The 20,940-nt window shown below is 43.2% G+C and overlaps 1 protein-coding gene across 3 annotated transcripts in view; it reads left to right on the top strand.

Annotated features, from left to right (window-relative positions):
• Nucleotides 1-20,940, top strand: part of FAM107B (family with sequence similarity 107 member B) — a 124,863-nt gene that overhangs the window by 55,846 nt on the left and 48,077 nt on the right. The window contains exons 1-2 of one of the 3 annotated variants that reach the window (XM_064656465.1): nucleotides 9,036-9,159; nucleotides 10,958-11,078. The exons of 1 other annotated variant lie outside the window; for it this stretch is intronic. The gene's annotated coding sequence lies outside the window, so the exon portion shown is untranslated. Of the gene's footprint in view, nucleotides 1-9,032; nucleotides 9,160-10,957; nucleotides 11,079-20,940 lie in introns of those variants that run through there. One more of the 3 variants, XM_064656466.1, reaches the window with a different exon arrangement.

Raw genomic sequence — 20,940 nt, forward strand, 5'->3', positions numbered from 1 at the left:
AGGACCCACAATTTAGCTAGATGAGTGCTGTAGCCATGTAAATGAGAGCAGATCTTTTTTTATTGGACCTATTTGTTTCAGTAATTGTTTGCAGTGGAGCAGCTCCATTCACCATTCGGCCTTTCATCTTTCCTTGAGAAACACTCTGTAGCTTTTTTTGAAGGGAAATTAATGTTTTGATGAATCCCACTAGAAACTGCAGCAGGATTACAAAGCCAGAACTGTAATAAAGGATATTGGGTACTTAGGAGAGGTCAAACCTCACTTTGACTAAGTTGTAATTTGGTCTATTTTTTCCCGTCTCCTGGGAATTGTGGATCTGACTAAATTAAAAAATCTCTTGCTGATTTTGAGGGGCCCTGGGTTAAATAATATTGCTGAGATCCAACATCAGAGAAGTCTGTGGATGTTCCCTACATTAAAAATTGTATTCAGTGATAGTGATTATTATTTACAAAAAATATTTTTAACCAGCGTAGCATAGTATCCTCCAGAATGAGAAGAGATCACTGAGCTTTGCAATTTCTTGCCAGAAGATACAGCCAAAATCTTACATGAACTTAAGGGGAGGTTGAACTGGTTCAAGGGAAAAAAAGATCTATCAACAGTTATATCTATAAATCTTCATCTATTTGCAGAAATGAGTAGAAATCTACAGCCAGCTTAGGAAGCTCTGAGTGTCCAGAGGCTGTGATTGGGGTATCATGTGTGTTTGCCCTTGTCTTGTAGTATTCCTTGGGAATTTACTTTTGTTCACTGCCAAAGATGGGTTTAGACAGAATTGTAATTTGAATACTGCAGCCACTCTTACAGTCTTTTGATGTCTTTATACTTATGTCAGATCAGGAGGAAGTGCAAGAAAAGAGGTTCCCATGGGGATCCTATGAGTCCTGTCCACAGGACAGGCTCCTTGGGCTGGCAACATAAGTCGAGGCTGAGAAAGAATGATCTGTGTCTAGTCCCACCATGCCCTCAGATGAGTGCTCCATCTGACATCCCAACCTATCCTGCCTTCCTCGGCACAAATTAATGATCTAACAAACAGCTCACATCGATGACAGCAGCATCGAGACACGCTGTTGATTTCCCACTAGAGATGTCAAAATTCACTCTGTATTTGGAGCCGGGTGAACAACAAACTTCCCCTAGACGGAGAAATGCTGTTGTAAAACAAAATCTGGGGCTTTAATGCAAAATTAGAATAAGTCATTAACATTACATTGAGTCAAACTGCCATATAACCTTGGCGTGGGTTCACAGATTCCACTAATTTCGTTGCTAGATGCACATTTGCCCCGAATGAAAAAAATCCTTCTGCTTCTTCCTATTTATCCAGATGAAAACACAAAGCTGTAAATAAAAATCACCTATCAACTAGTGCTCAAACACGGGTTTTAGATTTGTATAAAGGCAACACAACACATTCTGCAGCGAAAGGGTGCTCATGAAAGGCGAGGTTCCAGAAAGGCCTAGAGCTCAGGCAGGACCTGCAAAGCTGGATATTCATGCTGAGATGTGTGTGGAAGACCACAGAAAGTGATGGCAGTTGTCTCAGTTACTGGAACTTGAAACAGGAGCACTTTGTTCAGTATGGTAGGATGCTTCCGCAAATGAGGTATTTTTGTTCACGGATCTGTGACATGGACTAACTTATCTCCATCAGCACTGATGTGTTGAACACATCCAGCAACTCAGGACATAATTTACCTGCCTAATGTGCAAAAATGTTAAGATAAGCTTGTTCCTTTTCCATTTACTCTCTCACATTCATTGATTTCCTAAATTAAATGTCTTTCCTGTATCTTGGTGATGAAGCATCTCCCAAGACTTTCTGTGGCAGACTGGGAACTCTAAAGTGAGTGACTTATCTGATACCTTTCCTAAGGTTGTCACCTGAGCTGTCATACATGTGGTTCTTGCAGACAGAAACACTGACAGGTAGAACTTTCAAACTGATTTTTAAAATTGATTGTGGTGAAATAACAGTCAACATTAACAGGAGTGGTGACATGTTATTTCTTTGGAAACCACATGAAAATCAGAAGGAGACTGGCCTGAAAATGCTTAGCTTCAATCTACAGTATTCATGTTTACCCTACTTAGGAATAGTTTATCTCATTTCACATTCACTGGGGAAGCCACTTCTTGAATTGTACTCTCCAATAATTGAAGAGACGTGCAGGATTAGATTAGGATTTATAATGAGGGAAGAGCAGCCCTGAGGCAGATGCTCTTAAGCAGAACTATAATTTACTGGCAACCTTATCTAAGATATGGTCAGTCAATAAGAAAGCCTCAGAGGACTTCAGGGTAGCCACAGTGTCAATCAACCTGCTGATTTCTTTGTAAGGAATGCCAGCTGGTTACTAAACCACAGGGGGTAGATAATAAAAATGAAGAGTTAAGGACAGAATAATGATTTATTTCAAGTGGGAAACCAGGAAAAAAGTTTGAAACCTATTTCTGTTAATTGCTCGTGTTGCTGTCATTACCCTTTGTTATTATTTGTGGTAGAACTGGTGACTAGAGACTCAGCTGAGACTGTAAACTGATTAAGCTGAAATGGACCTATTGTGCTCACACTGTGCCTTCACTACCCACAGCTGAAGGCTCTGGTACAGTGTTCCCCATATTTTCTTCCTTGATCATATACAATACACTGTCACTGGGCTTTGCAGCCACAGTTGAAGTGCAAACTATGGCTCTGCTTTCCCCTGGGATCCTGACACATTTACTTAGTCTCTTCAGTTTCTTCCCACACTTCTCCCCCATGTGTCTGGAGGACCAAGACGACCATTCCCATGATGAATGACTCACTGAGAAAGAATCAGAGCGACTTTGAACTTATTTTAGCACAACTTCCCCAGGAAGAATGACCCCAGAAATCCCAGTAGCATGCAGGGCCAGAGAGAATCCAGGCAGAACTTCATGGTTTAACTGCCTAACATGGGCCTGAGTCAACCAGAGATGCCAAATGCAGATCACAGACCTGAACCAGTTCTGTGGTGGAGGCACACTCCAGCGTGCAACCCACCTGTTACTGAGACAGTGAGAACCTGGAGCTCTGACTCCTGATCCCAGAACAGCTACTATCCCAGTGTGGTGGCTTGGATGTCTCTGTCAACCCTACCACTTCTCCGAATTATTTGCCATCCTGTGGCTTTTTCTGTTTTTCTAGGAAATTATGGAAAACCAGAGCAGTTTGGCTAAAATTAAGGATTTCTACGTGCTCAGCAACTGTTGTGGTGTGATAAGCTGGCCGAACCTGCCCACGCAAAGGGATTTGGACACACTCAAAATTACTTGGGCATGTACCCACCAAGTCTGCAGAGCTTGCACAGAAGGTCCGAGATACTGAGCTTGCTCAAGGCTCTCTGCTCGGCACAGCATAACCCATATTCATGGATTTCTGCATAGGAAAACCCACCCTTTCTTTCCCTCCCCTCCCCTTCCCTCCCCTTCCATTCCCTTTTCTTCTTCTCTTCCACTTTATTTTTAGGTGTGATGATCTCTAAGTCTCCCATTTACTCTGACTAGGGTTGGCAGTTTTCAAAAAAATGAAAACTGTACTTTTCATTTCTGTAGTTTTTCATCTTCTAATTAGACATGTTTATATATTGTGGTGATGGACATGCTGCAAACAGTGTGGTTGTCGATATCTTACAGTATCAGCTAGTAGGAAGAAAATTAACTTTATCCCAGCCCAAACCAGAACAAGCTGTTAGGTCTAACAGCACTTCAAGATCCTGTGATGGAAGATGCTGTGGACTCTTGATCCATGTGCATGGTCCTCTGCAAACACTTACGTGACCCATGGAAAGTCTTTGGAGTGCAATCATTCCTACACAAAGGATAGAAATAAAACCACTTGTTCCTTGCAATTTGCATGTACTTTATGGTTCAGAGCACAGAGAAATCTGCCCATCTTTCCTTTCATGGGGGAAAGAGCACTTGATTATCTGCTGTAGTGGGAAATTATATGAGATTGTCTGCTCCAATTGCTGTATGGCCAGCTCAAGTACAGCCTGTCATCTTTGGTAAATAAACCAGGTTGGAAATGGAAAAATTTGCCCAGCCTGCGCAACAATCCATATGTGTCCTGGCTGGAAGTAGGGACACATAGCCTCCTCAGAGGCTTTGTCTCACATTTTTCTGTATCTCCAGCTATTACAGCTGTATTTTCACAGACTTTTCTCTGTCATCCATGGGAAGACAGCTGGGCATGTCTTTATAGGCCTAGTCCAAGCAAAATTCCTTATGATCTCCACGGGAGCAGGAGCAGTTTCCAAGCCTTCCTCAGGCTTTGCTGCTTCATCTCATCTAGGAGGCAGGCAGAAATGAGGGCTCCATCTAAACTCACTTGAGGGCTGTGGCAATTTTACCAATGGCTTTAATTAGCTATGGATGAGCCTTTCTGTGTCAGACCTCACCCTAGAGAAGTCACATGGGGAGGAATTCTGGCATTATTAATTGCAGCACCTCAAGGCTTTGATCCTATGGCAGGTGCCAGTAACAGGCTGTTGAGTCTGTTTAAATGTTTTTCATTACAACTCTGAGCCCACCTATAGCTGTGTTTGAGGGTCTGATTTCCTCAGAAAAGTACCATGAAGTTCTAGGCACCGTGTATTTGTACTATATGGGATGTGCACCTCATCCACAGATCCTGTGTCCTTCAGGATCAAACTGACACATCAGCTCAGAGACCTTGGTGCCTGCTTACCTGTGCCAGGGCCAGGGGTACAGTTTGTGTTATTAGCATGATGTAAAATTACTACAATGACATGAGAAGGCAAACACAACCTATGGCACGTAAGAACTGCAAGATTAGGGCAGAAGGTGTCCAGAAAACCACAATCCAAGCATATCTCTGATTTTCTGACCTAATCTTGTGAGACCTCTAGATTCTAGAGGTCAATACCCAATTTTATCTGAAGATGAACTTGCTTAGTGTCTTCTATGTGCAAATTTCAAACTGTGCCAGCAAGGAAGTTATGGTTATTTTTCCTGTTCTACTTGAGCAAAAGACCAGAACCTGAGGCAAAATGACTTATTTGAGGTTGCTGAGTGAGCCAGTAGTGGAGGCAATATGAGAAGCTGGGTCTTAAGAGTCCTAGCAGAGGAAGCACAGAACAGCTTTTTAGAGGCCAGACTACAGGCAGGGATAAAACCAGTCTCTGAAGGAGCGATCAAATGAAACTCTGCTGTTGGAGGGTAAATTAAATCCCCCTTTTTTTCTGCAGTCTGGGGAATGAGCATGTTTTGGATCCAACTGTGCGACATTAATCACAATATGGAATATTTGAGCCAAAGGTCAGCCACAGGGGGCCAACTATTAACATATGGGATTTATCTGTCTCCTTCTTCCATAAAGATGCAGCATGCTGGATAATTAAACTTCTGAGTGCCAGCGTGGAGTGTAGTGTGTTTTTTTCCGCTGCTCTTCATGATTCTATCCAGAACCATTTCCTTTCACTGTATGCTCAGAAGGGAGGAAACAAAGGTGGCATCCTGATCTTCATTATTAATACACAGGAAAACTTGGAGGAAATCCCTTTTATGCCCCTGGCTTTGTGTAAAGAAAACTCTGCAAGCTCCAAAGTCATATTGTTCAGCTCCTATATATACATTCATATATCTATGTGCATAGCAGATGTTTCTTCAGATACTTAACTGATGTTTCTGCAGAATTATGGCATGGAAAAACCTTCATAACAACCTGCATTACAGTTGATTTACTTCTATTAAATTAAAAACGTAGAAAAAAATAACATTTAAGGTGGCTACAGGGGAATAAAGAAAAAACACATTCTCCTGTGATTCATGCGAGTGCCTCACTATATTATATGGAATAAAAATCCTGGCGTACAGGCAGCGCTCAATGGGAGCAGGCAACCGGGAGGGATTTGTCCACTTTGGGTAAAGGAATTACAAAAAGCTAAAGAAATTCTGAGGAAGGCATCTACCTGAAGCTGGTCAGGTGCTGCCTTGTTTAACCAGCAGAAGCACCTCCAGAAGAAATGAATCCAGTTCTAATACAGACACCTGAAGAAGGAAGCACAAGTCTCCCTCTGGAGGTACCTACCTCTTCCCCCAGCTCACATGACCTGCTTGGATGAGATGTCTGCTTTCAAACAGCTAAAATTAAGCAAGGGGAATCCCACAGCAGCTGACTCCACTTTGTTTCTGCCACAGTAAAGTTGTTATTACTATTATTTAGGGTTATAATGTGGTAACACTCAAAGGCCAGGTATGGTGCAGGCATGAAGTAAAATGTAATTCCCTGCCTCACAAAGAGGACAACTCAAATAATTAAAGGATGATTTTGCTTTTATTTCTGTAGTTTGACTAAAAAGAAATTCAAAAAGCAATACATAATGCTTGATTCATGGGATACCAAAATGCCAAACTACATACCACATATGTCCCGTGACACTTATACAATAGAATGACTGTGCACTTTTGGCTGCAATGTTAATAAAAAGGGGATTTATCATGTTAAGTATTTCCAGTGCATCACTCTGTCTCAGAGTGGTTCCAAAGTGCAGCCAGTTTATTATTTTTTCTTTTTTTTTTTTTGATTCCAATACACTGTTTTTCATTTAAAATAAACTGGTAATATCTTACATTTATATATTGCTTTTCATCTAGAAGGATCCCTGAGGCCCTCTCGAGCACTTTCTGGAGTTTCACTACCCACAGTGTTGGGGGAGAGAAGGCTTGTCCTGAATAAAATGCAGTTGTGGCCAAATTTCTTCATCACATGAGCCACACACTATAATTTTCATGTGGTCAAAAGGCAAGAGATACATATGATGTGCCTTAAAGGAGAAATAAGAAAGCCAGAAACTGGAGTGGCTCACAGATGGGAGACAATATTGACTCCTCATATGACCCTGTTCCTCATTCACGGGCTGGAGCTGAGCTGGACTGACTCGGGGGGTTGGGCTACCAGGCAGCTCTTGCACCAAAACCAGGCAATGTGATGACTCAAGATATCCCTTCAATTGCTTGTGAGATGTTTGACTCAGAACTATCACTTGACCACTGTCTTGTGTGAGGCATTGAGTGAGGAATTAAGACACCAGAATAGCAGGTTCATATCAGCCATTGCTGGTCCTCAGGTGTGTTCTTGGTGAGTCCTTCAACTTTCTGCCCCTCCCACACCTTTTCCTTTCTCGGTTATGTCCAGCAATACTTTTCAAGTCTGGATAGAGCCATGGGAGCTTACGGGTTGCGCAGCATTTCACGGAGCACAAGATAATAGTCTGTGTGTGGAGGGACTTTACTAAATCTGCACCTGCCAACAATGCCACGTACTACATACCTGAACTGAATGTAACATTGGCACAAAGTAGTCACATCCGTGAAAAACACTTGTGCTCTCTTGACAAACCATGGCAAGATATCCAGAATTTTTTTCTAATTTTGCTTAAAGCAAAATGTTACATTCCGTTTAAAGGTGTGGATGTGCAGGATCTGCAGGGAATATCATACAGCAGAATAACTGTCTGAGCAGAGGAAGGGCTGGGAAACACTGATGTAAAGTGTCAGGTTTCAGAGCAGGGAGAACTGCCTGTGAAGTGTCTAAGTAAGGGAGATAAAAACTCGATCAGGGCTACAAAGTGTCTTTAGAATAGACATGGTTAATGCTTGCATACAGAAATTATATGGAGAGGTCTCTAAGGTAAAGAATGCAAAAGATAGGGAAATCCAGCATTCCACTGGCCTTGCAGTTCATTTTATTTTATTGCTGTTTACAATTCCCTAGTCATACACCATTTCCCCCTCCCATGCCTCAGACTGAGGGCTGTTCACAGAACAGGGAACTAATCAATATTTATACTGCCTCATTCGTCTAGGCACATCATTTTACCACATTTATTAAAAAAAAAAATCAATTTTTATGAGGTTTCTCTCCATACAGTGTCCATGAGCACCACATACAGAGCAACTATATCTCACAACACTCCTGTAAAGGAAAAAGGCACTGAGAAATGAAGCTGCCCGTTGTCTGGGCTTACACTGTGAACATGGACAACCCAGTTTGGGGGCTGTGGGTTATTTAGGATAAATTCGGTGGAAACAGCACCATCTACTGAGCACCCAACAATCTTCTTGCTGGGACTTTTGGGGCTGGGGTTTTTGGAGGGGAAGGGTCTGCCTGTGCAGCCCCAGGGATGCTGAACGCTCAGCTCCTCAAGTTACTGAGCTCCCGAGATCAGGCTGAAGCTTTCCATCGCTGAGATGACTCCAGTTGCTATGCTGTGATTCAAGTCATCTGCTTTGAAGAAACATGAAAGAATCCTAATGATAAATATACAAAAGAAATCTAGTTAATTCCAGCATGTAGCCCAGTGTATAAACACACATTTCATCCCCAAAAGTCTGTCTTTGTTTGGGCTCACTCCCAAAGCCTGTGCACGCTATTCTGTGTTCCAGGCTCTCTCTCATGTCCCCATCGTGTAGTAACTCATTAGGAGACTAGATTTTGGGTACACTGAGGCACGTTTTTGCTGGCTGGCCGTGACCTCTTGGCCTCTTAATTGCATGGGGACCCTGATTCTTATAGAATGACCGGTGGGAATATCCACACGGACAAGGCTCTGAGACATGAGAAGGGGGAAGAGAACCACTCAGGGAAAGTTAAGGGCAGGCACAGCTAGGAGATGATTCTCTTCCATGAGGAAGGAGGAGTGTCTCCAGCAGGTGAGCGGGGCCGCTCCGCGGACCTGCGGCCTCGGCAGGACTTTGTGGACCGCCCGTGAGTCCGGTCTCTCACAGTGCCCCACGCGTGCTGTCCCTCCCGGGGAGAGGCGCCTCACGGGATCCCCGCCGCCCCCCACACACCGTTTCCCCCCCGTTTCCCTCGGGGTTTCCCCCCAGCCATCCGCGCCACCGCGGATTTCTCCACGCCTGACAACAAAGGAGGCGGCGGGGCGGCCTCGGCGGTGACTCAGCGCCGGTCCCGCCCCCGGCCCGCCCCGCCGCTCCCCTCAGGCGCGGCCGGGCCGGCTCCGCGCGTGTGGCGGGGCCGGGCGGACACTCCGTGGGGCATCGAGCGGGTGGCTGCCGCTTCTCTCCTTCCTTCTCTCCCTCCCTCCTCGGCTCCCCCTGCCCTCGACCCCCGCGCTGCCGGGCGGGCAGAGCCGCCCCGCCGAGGTAGGTTCTGTGTCTGCTCCGCACACAAAGGCGCTGGCGCGGAGCGACGGGACAGCCCAGCCCGGGGGGAGGCTGAGGGACGGCGGCTCCCGGGGAGGGGAGCGGGGAGCGGGGGGGTCCCGGGGGGCACCCCCGGGCCGTGGGGGTCCCGTGGCAGAGCCACGTCTCTTCGCCTTCAGTCGCGAAGGGAAACACGAGGAGTTCATCGCTGCTCTGCATAAAGCGAAGGGGGAGCAAGCAGAAGGGTGTGCGGGGCACCGGGGGTGCTGCCGGTCCCGCCGTCCCCCGCCAGCGTCCCCGGTTCTGCGAGGCCGTGGAGCCCGTGGGTGTTTCAGCTTCTCCGTGGGGCAGCTTTGATTCTCTGGTGACTCTTGCAGCAGTGGGAGCATTCCCACAGCCCGGCCGGGTCTGTGGGTGCGGGCTGGTGGGGCCGGGGGAGTGTGGTGGTGGATGGAAAGAAAAGGTAAGGCGGATAAGTGTTATACATGTTTTGTTTCCTCTAAGTGCTGCCCTTTGAAATGAGTATTCAGAGCAGCTGAACTTCTGGTGTGGGCAGTGGATGTTTCCTTACAAATCTTTAAAACAAGTAGAAGCCTGGAGCGGGGCAAGCCCCGAGGACCTGCTCTTTCCTGTGCTCCCACCGCTCCAACCTGGATCTGTCAAAGTTTCCCTCAAGGACCAGGAGAGTCCAAATATCCAGGTTTTCCTGTGCATTGGGGTGAAAGGCTGCACAGCTGGCCAGGGTAACTGCGTGGATAAACGTGTTTTGGTGGTGCACAAGGGGAATCGGTGCAGCGCAGGAGCTCTGTGTGACTGAACTACTTGTTTGCTTCGGCCATTGGATTTTTTTTCATAGCTTAATGAGTTCTGGCGTAAATCAATACTGTTTGAGTGCGGTGTACAGCCGTGGCTGGCGTTGGAGCAGAGTCTGTAAGTCCAGGGCATGCTTGTGGCAAACTCAAGAGAGAGGCAGGAACATGCAAACTTTTGGAGTTTTGTGTCACACAAAAATGCAACAAAAGGAGGAAAAGATGCTTCTGTGTGAGCATAGTGTGGTCGCTGTGTATAGTTTGTGGTGGGAGTATTGTTGAATAACTGGCAGCAGAGCTGCTATGCCTTTGTGGTACTCCTATGTGTGTGCTAAGTCCTGTAGTACCAGTCAGGATATTCAACTTTCATAGACTTAGCAAGAGAAGTAGGAGCGTGGAAGAACATTGCTGAAAATGAGAATGATTGCTTGTGGATCTGGTAGGCAACTTGAGAGGCATTTAAACTGTCTTTAATTTCCCTGTGATATGAGCAGGACACTGAGAATCTGTTGCTTTACTGATGGCTGTTTTCCTAGCAATATATGGACAGACAGCATGTACTATGAATGTGATGGCTGCTTGCTTGTTGTCAGCAATATTTGCTCAGGGACAATAAACAATTGTTTGCTGGGCTTCATTATAAAGAACCACAAATGCCCCATATCTCCTGAAACAAAGCCTTTATTGTCTTAATGCAACTGTGGGCCAATTTCATGCTTGGTATAGTTCCACTGATGTTGGTGGAATTTTGCCAGGGATGATTTTGGCAGGTGAAGTGTCACTTCTGTGTCCATAATGCTCAAGAGTAATGTTGCTGTATTGTCTTCAGCACTTGAATATTGTTAATTAAAATGATATGCTTATGCTTCCCAAAAGTTAGAGGTGGGAGAGTCATCTCATCAGGTCCTCACAATAATTTCCCACTTGCTTTCTCCTTTCTGCTTCAGATCTCATATCCCTTAATTTACTCTCTTCCTTCTTTTTTTCAGTCTTAGCATCTTTTTTCTCTCTTCAAAATTAAGAAGCTTCTCTGAACTTCAGTTCACCCTCGAGCATTTAGAGGTTTTGAGGCAGCCGGTGTTGAACCCTGCACCACCCCTGCACGACTGGGTAAGTGAGGAGCTGTGTGGCAGCTGCAGTTGGGAGATCCTTCTCGCACATGCTCTCCTTTACAGGCTGATTTGTGTGGTGGCTCTGGTCGTGCATTTGCTGAAGTGGCAGATTGTTTGTCAGAGTCACGAAGTGGAACAGCCTGGCTTGAGAGCGACTGATAGACCAGGCTGGGGGTGGGGGAGTCACTCGGTTTTTACATAAAGCCACTACTCAGGATGTTGAGAAGCAGCTGGTTTTGAGAACGTTCCTCCATGACATCAGTAAGGACAGGGAAACCACCTAAAAACTGGAGCAGAAGGAAAAATGGGGAAAGATGGAAGGAAATATTCATGTTTACTAGCTATGGGAAGAAGAGTGGAACTGTTTAACCAGTAATTGGCTCTAACAGAACCTTGGCTCCATCAAAGTTTAAAAAAAAAAAAAATTCACTGAATAAAGCTATGTTATCTTTGTACGTGGTTAACAGTATTAAATACATGTGGCCAACTCTTAGTCTGTTCTGGGGCTGTGGTAGTTGTTAACAGACCAAATTTCAATGCTCAGCTTGTGCTGAGCAGTTTTGTATCTGATGTCTCTGCGCTGAACAACTTTGTATCTATTTGCATCTCATAAGGACACAAAAAGAGCATGTCAGACACAACTCACGGCTGATCCCGTTCTGGCACAGAATCAAAGAGCAAAATTCATACACTGTCTCACCGTGGAGGGGAAGAAAATGTTCTTAGTGCTTCTTCAATCCAGTGATTAGTCTAAAGTTTGTTCTGGTTTGGCCAGACCTGGCATGTTTTTGAGTATCAGTGGAAGTATGGTTTGCAGCTAACATGATGTTGCCAAGAGCCTGCAGCTCTTCTGTGTTTACTTGAAAAGCTTGTAAGTTGGGGTTTTGATGTTTTGTTTTGACATAAGACAGTGGAAGGGTTCAGCTGTGGAAAGGGAATTGGTCACATGCTAACCTGAACATAAAGCTGCAAATTTGTTAGGAAAAACATATCATATCTTTAGGAGAAATGTAAATTCTGTGGCTACAACTACATTTCTTGGTGATACTTCCTTCCCCTTCCAACATCTTGCATGCTCTTGCCAAGCTTATCTCTAAGTGGGCTTCATTTATATTAATCTTCTAAAATCATGCTGAAGTGGAAAGGTGCCCTGTCTTCCCGCTGTGGGGAAGACACCTTCCCTTTGCAGATGGTAATTAAAAGCACAAACAAGTAAATGGGTCATCTGTGACCCCACAAACTGGGTAGTGGTGCAAAAACTCGAACTCGTATCTCCTGAGCCACTGGCTAGTGTTGAAATGAAAGTTCTTCCCCCCTGCAAGAAGGAGTAGGAGAAGAGAAGAGGCACGGTATGAAAATCAGTTGGGTTACCTGGCTGTGATGCAACCAGTGGTTGACTGCTCTTCCACCACCCCCATGCACGTAGGTATTTTTTAGACTGTGCAAAACAGAAGGGTTGTGTAATGATAAATGCTTAAACAAAGACATTTGGCATACACAGGAGAGGGAAAAAAAAAGGGACATTTTTCTTCTCCTTTCTATACCTGCCTTCAAATAGAGGGTTCTGTTTTTACAGATGAGTCTCTGGCTGTATCTTTGGGGGGGTCCTTCATCTGTCTCGTTGTACAGTTGTGTGGAGCTGTGTCAGGTGCCAGCAGAAGGGCAGAGAAGGCTTTGCAGAGCCAAGAGGGTCATGGCAAGACCAGGGCTGCCTTTCTGTGACCACACCAGATGGGTGAGGTGATGAGAGTGCAGATCCCCACCCTGAGAGACCAGTCTTGTGGTTTCTAAAGGGGTGGCTGCTGTTCCTTGTGCTATGCACAGGCACTCACGTAGCTGCTGTTCTCACGTGGCTGCTCTTCTGCTTCAGGGTGTTGGTGTGAAGGGCTGTGGGTGTTGCATGACAGTGGGGAGCTGCGTGCGGCAGTTCTGCTGCGGCAGAAATGTTGCAGGGGTTATATGAGCAGGGGGCATTGGTGTCTGCAAGAAAAGGAAGGATGTGGTCTTTTCTTACTCTTTCTATACAGTTTGAAGCACTGGAGGGTACCTGCTACCTCTGTGTTTTGTCACTCTGAGAAAAGTTTGAAGTAATGCTTTTCCTTACAGCGCTGTGCTTGGTGCTTGACGGTTATCATTGCGAAATCTGTCATAGTTGTAACTTTGGTTTCAAAACATGTTTTGAGCTGACAGACTACTTCTTGTGTTTAGGCCAGTGCTGTAAGTTTTGTGTACTGAAGGGTAGGAAACTCACAGGTGGGAGAACAGCGTTTCCAAGTTGTGTCTATAAAAGAACAAGTCACAAAGGCTTTGGAGCAGTTGTGTAAAGTGCTTTGTCTGCCGGTCAGTGTCATATATTAAAATAACTCTTGAAATCAGTAGTTACTCTAATGATTAAGCCTGGGTCTACAGCTGAAAGAGCAGGTTTTGTGGTAGCTACATCTAGTGTGGCATGGAGTTTACTGAGTCTTAGCAGGTCATCAGCTTGCTTAGATGGGATGAGGATCCTGGTTTCATGGTGTCATCAGGGAGCACAAATGCAATAACCTTTGCCTTATTTAGCTTTATTTATCCTAGAAGCAAAACTCTTGTATTTGCTTACATTTTAAAAATTTCTCTGGCAATGTGAAGGCAGAAGGTTGCCTTTTGGGCACATACATGCTCCTCATCAAAAAGAGGAATAGCACAGTCATTTAGGAACAGGGAGCAAATCTCTTTCTTTTAGACAAGGTCAATTTATTTATTTTTACATTTACACTGCAATTTTGGGCAGCATATATGCCTTCAGGATGAACTGTAAAGCCTCTGTTCTGCCCTTTAGCCGATCTCAACCTTTTACATTTAATGCCCCTCAGTGTGAGCTGCATTAGAGTCCTGTAGAGAGCTTGTGATGACAAAGCATGAAAAGTGCTGCTGCTATCAGGGGTGCTTTAATGCACTGGAGAGCAATGTTGCTGCTTTTTGTGGTGGGATGAGTCTTATTTTTTACCTTATACCTGGGAATTGCTTACCTTTCTTGTAAGCTGTAGAGCTGAAACCCACAAATGCTTCTGAAGGAGAAACTGTGCTCATGTTTGACTTTGGTTGAAGCTCTGCTTTGCAGTATAGTATATTTTATGGAGGGGAAACTGCTTGTTGCTTTGTAGAGGGAAACCCACATTAAGCTGCTTCTGCTTACTTGCATATTGAGACTTCTTCTGTCCATCTTCAAGGACATTCAGTTCACCAGTGCCCATTAGTGCCAACTAACTTAGCAGGCCCTGTGGCATCTGCTCTGAAGTAGAGGCAAATACTGCCAATCAAAGGTATTTCAGCAGCAATGGCACTCAGTGGGTTGGCGAGAGGTAGGATGATGATGGGAAATAATAGAACAATTCTTTTCATTCCTTGCCTGTACAGTGAGTGGGTATTTGTCAGGCCTTATGGACGTACATAGGCTTTTGTTCTGGTGCTAATAATAAATAGAGTTCACAGCTCTGAGTAGTCAGGACGATGTGGCGAGAAGTGGGTCAAGACCATTCGTGTGTGCATAACTGCACTCCTAATCTAGGCCAGTGCCTGTGCTGGATGCTTCTAAACAAGCTGAAAAGATTTCAGGGAAGCTGGAGTTTATGCTGTCAGCTGGATGAAGTGCACCTCTAGCTGAGTGGAGCACTTAAGGACAGGGATCAGAATGGATGGTCTGGAGTAGCTTTGCATGTTAGGAGGACCACAGAGGTACAGCTTTACTGTTTAGTACCTCTGAAGAGCTGGAAGTTTAGTTTGAGCCATAGGAAATTTTCTTCTTTCTGGCAGGGCAACTTGCTGAGCAGCCTTTCAAATGTGTGCACTGCTCTGCTGTTTCCACTGAAATATGTCTCTGCTACCTCAGTTTCCTCTGAAGTGTCACAGGGGACAAAGGTGATTTGCTCAATGTTGCACTGCATTGCTGCAATGTCCTTCAGACTTGCTGTGGTAAATGAGCTCCTTGGTCCACTTCAAGGAAGAGTGGGTGCCTGGGCTCGCCCTGAGGTGCAGTTAGGGACTTGGCTGCTGGAAGAAGAAGACAACTTCCATGTGAAGCCACTGGGATTTGTGGTGTTAATTTTTGGAGAGAATAGGGGGGAGTTTGATTGGGTTATGATTTCTTTTATGATACTACAATTGGGGTTTTTTTTCAATCCTAGAACTTTGAGGTTACTTGTCCTTGAGGATGAGCTCTGACATATAACGCAAGCTGTAATACACATGTTTAACTCTCAAAATACCTGGCACATCACTGCTGCTCACTGAAAACAGTCTGTCAGAAATCTGTACCCAGGTTTGGGTGACAATGGAGGAAAGGATAGGGAAAGAGTCATGGTAGTATTGAGATTTCTTGGCTGGGAGGTGGTGCTTTGGTACTTCTAAAAGTAAACAACCTTTTTCTTCCAAGCCTCAAGTATATTTGAGGCCATCTCTCTCTGTAATGTGCAGAAGCAAACGGGAATGTACCTGATGTCTCGGGTGTGTAGGCAGTGGGCTTTGCCAGGCAAAGAGATGACCTTTCAAAGGTGAGCACGGCTTGCCTTCCACTGTCCCATCATCCTCCTGTGTCCTTTGTCATACTGAGCAGTGCAGTGATACAATACCTGATTACAAGTGTTCGGGAGCAGGGAGTCTGGTGTATTCTGGAAGGAAGCCCTGGCTGTGCAAGGGCTTGTCCTTGTGTGCTGTTTGTTACCACAGATGGCAACTGTGGGAGCAGGGTGGCTCTCCAAAGGCAGTCTTGGCATGCCTGTTACTCTTCATTGATCTGTTTGTTCTTTCAAGTACGAGAAGGCTGAACAAGTCATAAAACTCTTACGCAAAATATAAGCAAACATAGTCTTCCTTTTTCAGAAAATACCTTAAAAGCTAGCTGTAGAATTAAAAATATTCAATGTCTCTGAAGAGCAGAAAGCATTTTCCTCTTGGTGTGAAGCTACATCCCATCGCAAAGTCTCAAAAAATATTTTTCTGAAGTTTAGCAACAAGAAAGCCAGCCCTGAAGCTTGTTATGAAGACCGGAGTTTGTGAATGTCTGTGCCAGTCAGTCTCAAGTGAAGGATTTAGTTTAAAAGGCTGAAGCACGTTACAGATGCCACTGGATCAAAACCCTCTTTTGGGGAAGTTCAAATCTGAGTTCATGGGCCTCTTGCTTTCTCTGTAGTTAGTGAATCATGAAACAACAAAAAGAGGGAAAGGTTGAAGGCATCAGTTGGTTGTGTTAGATGCTACATCCTTTTCATAGTCATGCAAAAGTGCTGAACCTTCAAAGTGCAATGACTGATTATATATTTTTTTTAATGTAGTGTGTAAACAGAATAATATAAATTTCCTTGCTTGAGAGTGTGAGGACAAGTCAGCACATGAAGTTGGAAAATAAGTGTGCCAAGTATTGTTTTGTTTTCCAGTTGCCTAAGGGCCCTTCCTGCCTAGCACTGTCCTAAAGAGACAGTCTCTGCCCTGAGGAATTTGCAGTTTAAATAAGGAAAATGTGTGAATAGATATTGGGGACACAGAAGGTGAAGCATGTTGGTGTGGGTTGGGTTTTTTTGTGACACCTGCTCAGTAGTTTTGAGAGTTGAAATAGAAAAATTTTTCTTGCATCAGAGATCAGTTTGCACTGAATGCAGCTGCTTTGGTGGAGAGACAGCTTTTTAGTGAAACTTCCAGTGTATCTTTATGTATCTATATAAAGGTGCTTCATTGCTCATCTTTATTGCACTGCAGGGAGAAATTTTGACACTGTAAGCTGTCCCATAGGGATCTATACAATTTCCAGATAGTTAGGTCTACTTTTTCTCTGTAGAAGCACTAAAAAGGCATCTCCTCAACCTTGTTACCTATTTCCAGGTAACTAATAGGATTAACAGATCCAAGACGACGTGTTCCTTTAGCTAAATGTAATCCATTTGCCAGCTTCAGCCAAAAATATTGCAAGGAGAAGCACAGGCCTATATAGTAAATCTTATTTTCAAAGAAAACGAGGCTTAATAAAAGTTGCACCAGTGCTTTTTTTTTTCTAGAAAATTTCTGCAACTGCTGTCACTTTAATTGTGAAGTCTTAGACAACTCTAAAAATTGGGGGCCAGTTTGAAATGCAGAGTCAAAGGTCAGCCAGGTCAGGGATACTGAGACAGCTTTTTAAAGAAATGGAGTGAAGAACTTGAAAAGAGAGTAATGTATTTAAAACCTGGAGGACCTCTTATGCTGTAGCCATATGGATACTAAGTAGCTAAATTTTCTGCTCAAATTGTAATTCCTGTGTCTGTCTGGTCTCTTCCTAATCCGCTGCCATGATTTCCTATGGCTGAGTAGTTCTTCCTTCCCTCAAAGCTGTCACAGAGTTGGTAGCACGGGATGACTGCAGGCAGCATCTGCCAGGGAGAGGCTCTTACTTCTGTGGTGTCGAGGCTGTGGTCTGCTCAGTGTGGGTTGGACACAGCTTTGCCCCAGAAGGATGCCCAGGTTTACAATGTTATGCTAATTAAGGTCTGGGTGTCTGCTGTACATAATTTTTAATTGCTGAAGCATCCTCATATCAGCTTTCAGCAAAGTTGTTCTTTGAATCATTTTTTTTCCCTTTCCTTTGCCTCAGAATTATGCAAGAAAAGGAAACTCTGGTTCCTGAAGCACAATACTGTCACCTGTTTTACTGTCCTCTGGATTTTTATTTTTGTATTGATGGAAGGCTTTGTTTAAATGTTTAATTCTTTTGACTGCCAGCATCAGGTAGCATACAGAGGGAGGGCTGCATGTGTAATGCCTGTTCTGTGCACCGAAAGGCAAGAGTTTAGAATGAACTTTGAAGTAGAGGAGTGTGTGTTTTCGAAGAGTTTATTCCTTTCACCATTGAAATTGAATTAACAAAGAGTCCCATCAAATTTGGCATAGCATGCATTGATAAAATGGTACTTTGTTAAATAACTGCTTTAAGGGATCATTCCAAACCCTTCCTCCCATTTTAGTATTGGATATTAATCTCCCTATTGCAAGTAACATCAGCACTTGTAGAATTAAGAATTAAAGTTTGAGCTGGTGGTGAGTTCTTTTATTCCTATTTTATCTCTAATGATGAAGAAGCCTCAGCTGATTTCCCGTTCAGGTTTAATGCTTCACAAGGCTTGAGATTCATCTTTATTTTGTCTCCAAAATCTCACTTGGGTTTAGGGTATTTCCTCTTCCTAATAGGAAGCTGATTAATTGGTTGCTAAAACAGCCACAGATGCAGTGAATTTACTCTCTAAGTGCACACACACCAGATTACGCATACTGGTCAACAAAACATTGAATAGCACAGTTAACTTATCACTGTAAAAGAAATGACATAAGGAGCTCGTATTCCTCTGGGTATTTTCCCCCAGGAAGGGGACTGGAAAAAAAGTCTGCACACTAAAAAAATCTTAAGATTAAATGTCTTTGTAATCAATATACTTGTGTGGTGGGTTTTTTTACTGGTTTGTTAGGATGCCATGAACTCAGCTCAGAGTATCATGGCTTGCTAAATGGGAGGCTTTAGAAGTGTGCTGTAGGAAATGGTCTCCCTGAGGAAGAAAAGGATATGAGAGTTCAACAAGCCATTTACAAAAATTACAATCATTCCGGTTAATGTGGTTAAAGTAGGTAATTTTTGTGTAGAATTTTAGAGTGGTATATTTGAAAAACTGACTGTGTCAGGGTAAACAAATCATTCCAATATCTATTTAAAGTACATAAATATTTATTATTGTCCTTCTTTTACAGATTGAGGAACAAAGGCTGAATTGACTTGCCTACAGCTATAACTAATTAATACAAGGATAGAATTTGAACTTGGGACTTTGAACCAAGAGAAGAATAAACAGATGAAACACTGCAAATGGAAACATAGTGAACAGATAATATAAACTTTATATTTCAAGCATAAACTACTACCCTAATACAGAAATTATCTTTTTGTAAATGCCTTTAGGCAAGTAGGCAGCCTAAAAAGCTGCTTCTTACTGAAAACATGAACTGGTTAGACCAGATCATTACCTTACTTGCCAGTTTTGTCTGTGCTGCATTACCCCCATTAAGCTTGTTGCTTCTGAGAAAATTCCTAAAGACAAATTGGAATTAAAATTAAATTTTCAAATAACTGAAGTTCATATAAAGAGAACCAGGCAAATTACACTTCATCTTGAAAAGATGCAGCAAAATCATGTTAGAGATTTCCTTTACTTATCTCCCACATAGATTATTGGTGTGAGTCACTCAGAGCACTTGTACAAAATGTGGGAATGGAGCTGACTCAAAGACAAGTGATTGGCATCATTTTATGGGATGTCACCAACTGCAGCTTCATTAAATGGCATTTTTCTCTCTGTCTTGGTCAAATGTTAATTTTCATTGCAGTTTAGTCTGAGCATAGCATAAATGTGTTTTTTGGTTTTGGTAAGTTCTCTGGATCACAAGGGCCGTCACCTTTACTTTTTTGATGTAAAGGACAATGGATCTCAAAGCACAGTTTTTCCTTGCTTCTCTAAGTTGCATTCTGTTGGGGTGGTAGCACTCACACAGTTACTGCCCTACTTCAGTTTTGTGCATTCTGGGAGAACAGTGCAGTCCTGTAGCGAGATTTGGGATTTGCCCCCCCCTTTCTGGAAATTCCTTTGGAAATAATTTTGGAAAGAATTTAATGAATTGCAGTATCTAGCATTTTCAGTCAATGCCTTTGTGTCACTGATGAAAATTGAGAGGTAGGAAGTTTTCAGTGGCATTTCTGTATAACTTTAAGCAACTTCAGACTTTCATAATGAAAATTTTTCGTTTCTAAGCTTGCCAAGTTAAAAAGCAAAGAGAATTTCTCTTAGTATTCTGGGCTTCTAAATGTCTTCTGGACTGGATGTTGTTTGAATTGAGTTTCTTTGCCTTAACTGTCTTGTTTGCTCTGTTGTTTGTGATTCATTTGAATGTGAACTAGCCAGCACTTGAATAATGGAAAACCTAAAGTAAATAAGTGACAGTGCATGCTAGAGAATCAAAAGGCCCTACAATGAGCCGTGGTGCTCTTCAGAACAATTTAAATATCTTTCTGTAAACAAACTGTTGAATGAAGAGTGGTTCAATGGAAGCTGAAAAGCTTGACTCATTCAAGTTTGGGACATTGAAAGTCTAGACTAGATTTAAGTGTTATTACTTTGAAGTCCTTAGAAGAGGGTAGAAGAATGTTTTTAAAAGGGCTTTCTTTACCTTTGCGTAGGGTTTATAATTTAATCTAGGGTTTGGAGGATTAAGCTGGGTTTATTCTCATTGTGGCAGAGTTAGACCTTGTTACATTATCCCATACAGGACAATTTGTTAAAGGTTAATAGTTTGTCTCTTTTCCCCTAAAGTGAAAGATGCTTTAGATTGTAGATGCCAATTCTGTAAATAACAAACAACAGGAAATTTGTAGAATGACTGAAAGTGGTTTTTGAACATGACTAAAGTTTCAGATTCTTTCATCATATTGGTGTGTTTTTCCTAATAGAAGAGGTCTTTGTATTTTAACCAGAAGCCAGAACTGTCCTACAGAACACCTACTTTCAGAAGGAATGCAGGCAGGTAGGTAGGTTACATTAGAGTTGATCGTTTCTTTATCTTCATGTTTGATAAATTTTGACAGAAAGTGGGTCAGACTATAATACTAGCCTGGAAAGAAAATGAAATGTGAGATAACTTCAACAACTACAAAAAAAGACTGGTACCATATGTTTGTACCATAGGTATTTCTGCTACTGCCTGAAGCTGTAAACTTTCTAGCTGATCTGCATGAGATAAGCTTGCATGAATCTTTCACTCCATCATCACATATTTGACCTCTTTTGTGTTGCATAATTACATCCCTTTGTCACGCA

The sequence above is a fragment of the Pseudopipra pipra genome, chromosome 5, assembly GCF_036250125.1.
Source record: "Pseudopipra pipra isolate bDixPip1 chromosome 5, bDixPip1.hap1, whole genome shotgun sequence".
Lineage (NCBI taxonomy): Eukaryota > Metazoa > Chordata > Aves > Passeriformes > Pipridae > Pseudopipra > Pseudopipra pipra.